Genomic DNA, 6,439 nt, shown 5'->3' on the forward strand with positions numbered 1-6,439 from the left:
ACTCCAATTGACGCGACCGCGTGACCTACGCGGACGCGTGACAGAGGCCACGTACCAGAAATTGCAGAAAATGCTCATAGCGAGTTCTGAAGCCCTTTTTGGCCCAAATCCAAGTCTAGAAGGCAGAGACCAGAGGTTATGAAGTGGGGGAATGCATCCATTGAGGGGAGTCTCGAATTTTTAGTCACTTTCCATGATTTAGGTTTAGTTGGAGAGAGGTTCTCTCCTCTCTCTTTAGGATTAGGATTTAGATTTAGGATTTTATTAGTTTTGAGGATTATCTCTTTATCAAGTTCAATATTCTCTCTTTCATTACTTGCTTTCTCAATTTAGTTTATGAATTCTTCTATGTTACAGATTACTCTTTCGAATTAATGTTATTTGAGGTATTTTAGTTAATATTGCTTTCTTTTATTTATGTTATTGATTATTCCCAATCTGAAGACATTCTTATTCCAGTAGATTTAATCCCTTTTCTTTTGGTCTTGGTTAAGAAATCAGTAACTCAGGAGTTATCTTAGCTCAACATAATTGATAACTGTTATCTTTGCTAATTGAATTGAACTTCAATAATCCCAACCTTTTCTTAGGAAATAAATAGGATTTGAAGGTCAAACTAATTAGTCCCTTGACTTTTCTTTGCTTTAGCAAAGGTTAACTAAGTGGAATTAAGATTCAACTTTCATTATTATTGATAAGAATAACTAAGTCTGGACTTCCAATTTCTCATACCTTGCCAAAGGGTTTGCTTTACAGTATTTATTTATTTTAATTGCCATTTAAATTATTTGCCATATTCATTCCTTATTCTCAAACCCCAATTTACAATCTCCATAACCAATAAGAAGAACATACCTCCCTGCAATTCCTTGAGAAGACGACCCGAGGTTTAAATACTTCGGTTATCAATTTATTTAGGGGTTTGTTACTTGTGACAACCAAAACGTTTGCACGAAGGGATTTTTGTTGGTTTAGAAACTATATCTACAACGCGACTTTATAAAATTCTTTACTTGCAAAAATCCCAACGTCAACCACGCTTTCAAATGCGTGGCCCATGAAAAGAGGAACCCCTGGAAGTGCAAGAAGGTGGTGTTTAACACGCCAGGGAGAATGGGTGTGTAGAATGGGAACACCTTCGATATGCGTACACATGCCTCATGCATACGTGCAACACCTGAAAAATGTGGATTTATGCGTGTGCATGATGTATGCGTACATGCAAAAGCTGGAAAAATGAGGGTTCCTTTTACATGCCACAACAACGGCGTGTCACACGCCGAGGAAAGAAGAGTTCCAGAGACCAGAGGAGAGCGGCGTTTAATGCCACACCTACGCGCATGACACGCCTAAGGATTATTTTTTAATCTTACTTGAAATAAAAACAGAATTGTGCTTCACCTCTTTTTCTTAAGTAATTGACTAAGGAATTAACTATTAATTAAGTTAAAGAGAAATTACATTATCAAGGAATTGAATTTTGATTATTTATAATTTGTCGTGATTAATCTTTGCATACCTCATCTAAATAAACTCAAGGATTTTTTTTCCTAAGGAGTGAACATCTCTGAAACCTTAACTATCTTTATCATCTTACTTTCTCAACCAATTTTTGTATGCTTTTGTTAAATTTTTTGTTTTCATGCTATTTTCTATTGAAACACTTATTCTTGATTGTACAATAAGAGTAGTTAATTGACTGTTGCTTGCTTAATCCGTTAATTCTCATGGGATCGACACTCACTCACTGTGAGTTATTACCTAATACGACCCAGTGCACTTGCCGGGGTTTTGTAGTTTATAAGATCCATATCAAATTTTTGGCGCTGTTGTCGAGGATTAATTGTGGTTAACAAACTACCAATCAATTAATTACCTAGATTAGACCTTTTTTACTTTTTCTTTATTTACTGTTTTTGTTTTATTTTCCTTTGGGAATTCTCTTCACATAGTAAAGGGAGTTCTAATTTGATTTTCTTATTTTTGTCTATGTAGAATAACAGGGATATAGAGCCGCTTCAATATGATCCTGAGATTAAAAGAACTCTTTGGTGACAAAGAAAAAAAAAATCTAGAATTCAAAGAGTTGAATAAGACATTGAAGAAATAGTTAAGGAAAATTTTGGGCAAGGCTTGGCAGAGAACAACAATGCCAATGTTCCTTCACATAGGAGGACTCTTGGCTCTTTCACTGCCCCCAATCCAAGGAGTTGTGGAAGCAGCATTGTGATACCTACTGTCAATGCCAACAATTTTGAGTTGAAACCTCAGCTTGTTACATCGGTTCAACAAAATTTTCAATTTAGTGGGAGCCCGCAAGAAGATCCGAATTTGTTTCTCTCTAATTTCTTGCAAATTTATGGCATTGTTAAGACCGATGGCATACCGGCTGAGGTTTACTGAATTTTTCTCTTTCCTTTTGCTATGACAGACCGGGCCAAGTAATGGTTAGATAATCAATGCACGGAGAGTATAACCACATGGGAGGACTTAGTTACTAAGTTCCTAAACACGTTCTTTCCATCTTAGTGGTTGACTAAGCTCAGAACCAATGTTCAGACCTTCAGCAGCATGAAGGAGAGTCCCTCTATGAAACTTGGAAAGGGAACAAAGATATGCTAAGAAAGTACCCTCCGGATATATTTGCTGACTAGGTCCAACTTCAAATTTTTTATGATGGGATCACCCCCGCCTCACGCGTTTTATTGGATAATTCAGTTGGAGGCTTTTTGCATATGAAAAAGACCACTGATGAAGCATTGGAGTTAATTGAGATGGTGGCTAACAATCAATACCTCTATTCCTCCGAAAGATCAATGAAGAAAGGAATCATGGAATAAGATGTTTCGGACACTATTTTGGCTCAAAATAAAGTCTTGTCTCAACAAATAAATGTCATTACTCAACACCTAGGAGAAATGCAAGTCTCAAAAGTGAGTGACGGAGGAAAATTGTCTGTAAAGAATTTCTCGAAAAATTCTCGTTGCAAGTTTAGTTCTAAACCGACAAGCAATTCTCGGTCAATGTTTAATTAGGTTGTCACAAGTACAAACCCCAATAAAAATAAACCAAAGTATTCAAACTTCGGGTCATCTCTCAAGGAATTGCAGGGAAGTGTGTTTATTATTGGTTACGATGTACTTCTTTTTGGGGTTTTGAAATAAGGACAACAAAATATAAATTGCGAGAAAAATAAACTAACAACTAAGAAAGGTCCTAGTAATGATTGAGAATTGGAATTTCTATCCTCATTATCATCATCAATTGTGATGGTAAAAGCAAATCGCTTTCACTTAGCTATCCTCTAACAAATGAAGGAAAGTGAAGTGCATACGATCAACTTGAGTTCACAGGTCTTAATCAAAGACTAGATTTAGTAAGGCTCAAGCCAACTAGCAACTTTCAATCACCAACCAAAAAAAGAATTTTGATAACTCAAGAGTCTCTAATTAATCAATCCAAGTCAAGAACATAAAAATCTAAACTAAAATCCACCTAAGCATTTTATCAGACACTTGGAAGGCACAAAATAAAAGCATAGAAAGGTAATAAGAGAATGTAAAATCTAAGACTAATAATTGCAAGGAATCAATAACAACAAATGAAGAAAGAAACAATAAACATGAAATACCTCAAATTGCATTAAAAGTAAATTGAATCTAACAAGGAGAGTTCAAAAACTAAATTGGAAAAATAAAGAAATCAACAAGAGAAGATAAACTAAGATACTGGAACAATAAAAGGTAGAAGAAAACTAAATTAAGGCAAGATAAAATTCTGAAGTTAAGAAGAAATAAGACAAAAAAGCCCTAAAACCTAGAGATAGGAGAGAGCCTCTCTCTCTAGAAACCTACATCTCCCCCCTAAAGTGTAAATGAATGAATGATTTTTAATGATTCCTTCCAGCTCCACTTTGCAGCCTCTTGTCCTCATTTTCGGGCATGAAACTGGGTCAAAAACAGCCCAAAAATTTCCCCCAGCGAATTCACTTTACTGAGGCACGTAACGCTGATGAGAGGAATTTTTGTGTGGTATAGAATTTCACAAATAATATCTCGTTGTACGTATAATTTCTAAACCAACAATAATCCTTTCATACAAAAACTTGTTTGTCACAAGTACAAACCCCTAATAAAATCTAATAACTGAAGCATTTAAACCTCGGGTCGTCCCTCAAAGGAATTGCAGGGTAATGTTCTTGTTATTGGTTATGAGTTGTATATTTTGGGGTTTTGGATAAGAGACATGAAAAGTAAATGGTAATGAAAATCAAATGATAAAATAGTCTTGGCAAGGTTTGGTGGTCAAGGATCTCTATCTTTATCACTAATCACAACATGATAATTGCAAGGATCAATCCCGTTAAATCATCCTCTAACAAGTAAAGAAAGGTCAAATGAGTTATATCAATCTAAGTCCATAAGTTCTAGCTATTCACTAATGGAATTAGTGAGAGCTAGAGTCAATGGCTACCAATTGTCAATCACTTGGACATTAGTTAACTCAAGAGTTCCTAAGTTACCATCTCAAGCCAAGAACATAAAATTCTACTCTAACATCCTTCCAAGCATTTTATCAAACATTTGGAAGGCATAAAAGGAAAGCATAGTAAATTGACAACAAGAATGAATTCTAACAACAATTAATTGCAAAGAATTAACAACAACAATCAAGGAAAACACAATTAACATGAATTACCTCAAATTGCATTAAAAGAAAAATAAAAGGAACAAGAGTAGATCAACTACAAAGTATGGAAACAAAATAGAAGAAATTACAACTAGAGAATAGAAGAAAAAGATGTAACAACAAAAGATTGAAAAGTAGAAGTAGATGAAAGCAAAGATTAAAACCTAGATCTAAGAAATTCTATCCTAACCTAATCCTAATTCTAGAGAGAAGAAAGAGTTTCTCTCTCTAGAAAACTAACTCTAAAACTAGATCTAAAGTCCTAATGTTCTAAGATGGAATGAATGATGCCTTCCCCTCCAATCCATGGTCATTTTAAGCATTTTGGCACTAAAGTTGGTTCCAAACTGGGCCCCACAGCCTCTGTGAATTCGCTAGATACGATTTCACTCAAAAATCACATGCCAGAACCGACGCATACGCATACAGCACGCGTGCGCGTCCATGGGGTTTTTACAATCCGCACGTATGCATCTAGTCCGCGTGCACGTCCATGGACGTATCCCAAATATTTGGCTTTTCATGATCTCTTCACTTTGCATGATTCTCTTCACTCCTTTAATCCACCCCTAGCCCTTTTCAATCTGAAATCACTAGCAAACACATCAAGGCATCTAATGGAATCAAAGGAAGATTAAAATTATCAAATCAAGGGTCTAAAAGGATGTTTTCACGTTTAAGCACAAATTAGGAGACAACCATGAAACTATGATATTTTATTGAATAAATGTGGAGAAAGGTTAACAAAATGCTCTAAATTCAACACAAGATAAACCCTAAAAACGGGGTTTATCAACTTTCCCACACTTGAACCTTAGCATGTCCTCATGCTAAACTAAGAAGGAAACAAGGGGTATGACATTTATTCAATACAACTGATGAGCGGATATTTTATACGCTTTTTGGGGGTAATTTCATGTAGATTTTAGCATGTTTTAATTGGTTTTTAGTTAAATATTATTAGTTTTTAGGAAAAAATCATATTTCTGGACTTTACTATGAGTGTGTGTATTTTTCTGTGATTTCAGGTATTTTCTGGCTGAAATTGAGGAAGCTGAGCAAAAATCTGACTTAGGCTGAAAAAGGACTGCTGATGCTGTTGGATCCTGACCTCCCTGCACTCAAAATGGATTTTCTGGAGCTACCTGAGTCCAATTGGCGCGCTCTCAACGGCGTTAGAAAGTAGACATCCAGGGCTTTCCAGCAATATATAATAGTTTATACTTTGGGCGAAGATAGACGACGTAACTTGGCGTTGAACACCAAGTACATGCTGCTGTCTGGAGTTAAACGCCAGAAACACGTCATGATCTGGAGTTGAACGCCCAAAACACGTTATAACTTGGAGTTCAACTCCAAGAAAAGCCTCAGTTCATGGATAGCTTTAGCCTCAGCCCCAGCACACACCAAGTGGGCCCCAGAAGTGGATTTCTGCACCAATTATCTTAGTTTACTCATATTCTGCAAACCTAGGTTACTAGTTTACTATTTAAACAACTTTTAGAGAATTATTTCGTACCTCATGACATTTTCAGATCTGAATCACATACTTTTTAACGGCATGAGTCTCTAAACCCCATTGTTGGGGGTGAGGAGCTCTGCAGCGTCTCGATGAATTAATACAATTCCTTTATTTTCCATTCAAACATGCTTGTTCTTATCTAAGATGTTCATTCGCACTTAATTATGGAGAAGGTGATGATCCGTGACACTCATCACCTTCCTCAATCCATGAACATGTGCCTGACAA

Source organism: Arachis stenosperma, chromosome 1 (assembly GCF_014773155.1).
Source record: "Arachis stenosperma cultivar V10309 chromosome 1, arast.V10309.gnm1.PFL2, whole genome shotgun sequence".
In the NCBI taxonomy this organism is placed as follows: Eukaryota; Viridiplantae; Streptophyta; class Magnoliopsida; order Fabales; family Fabaceae; genus Arachis; species Arachis stenosperma.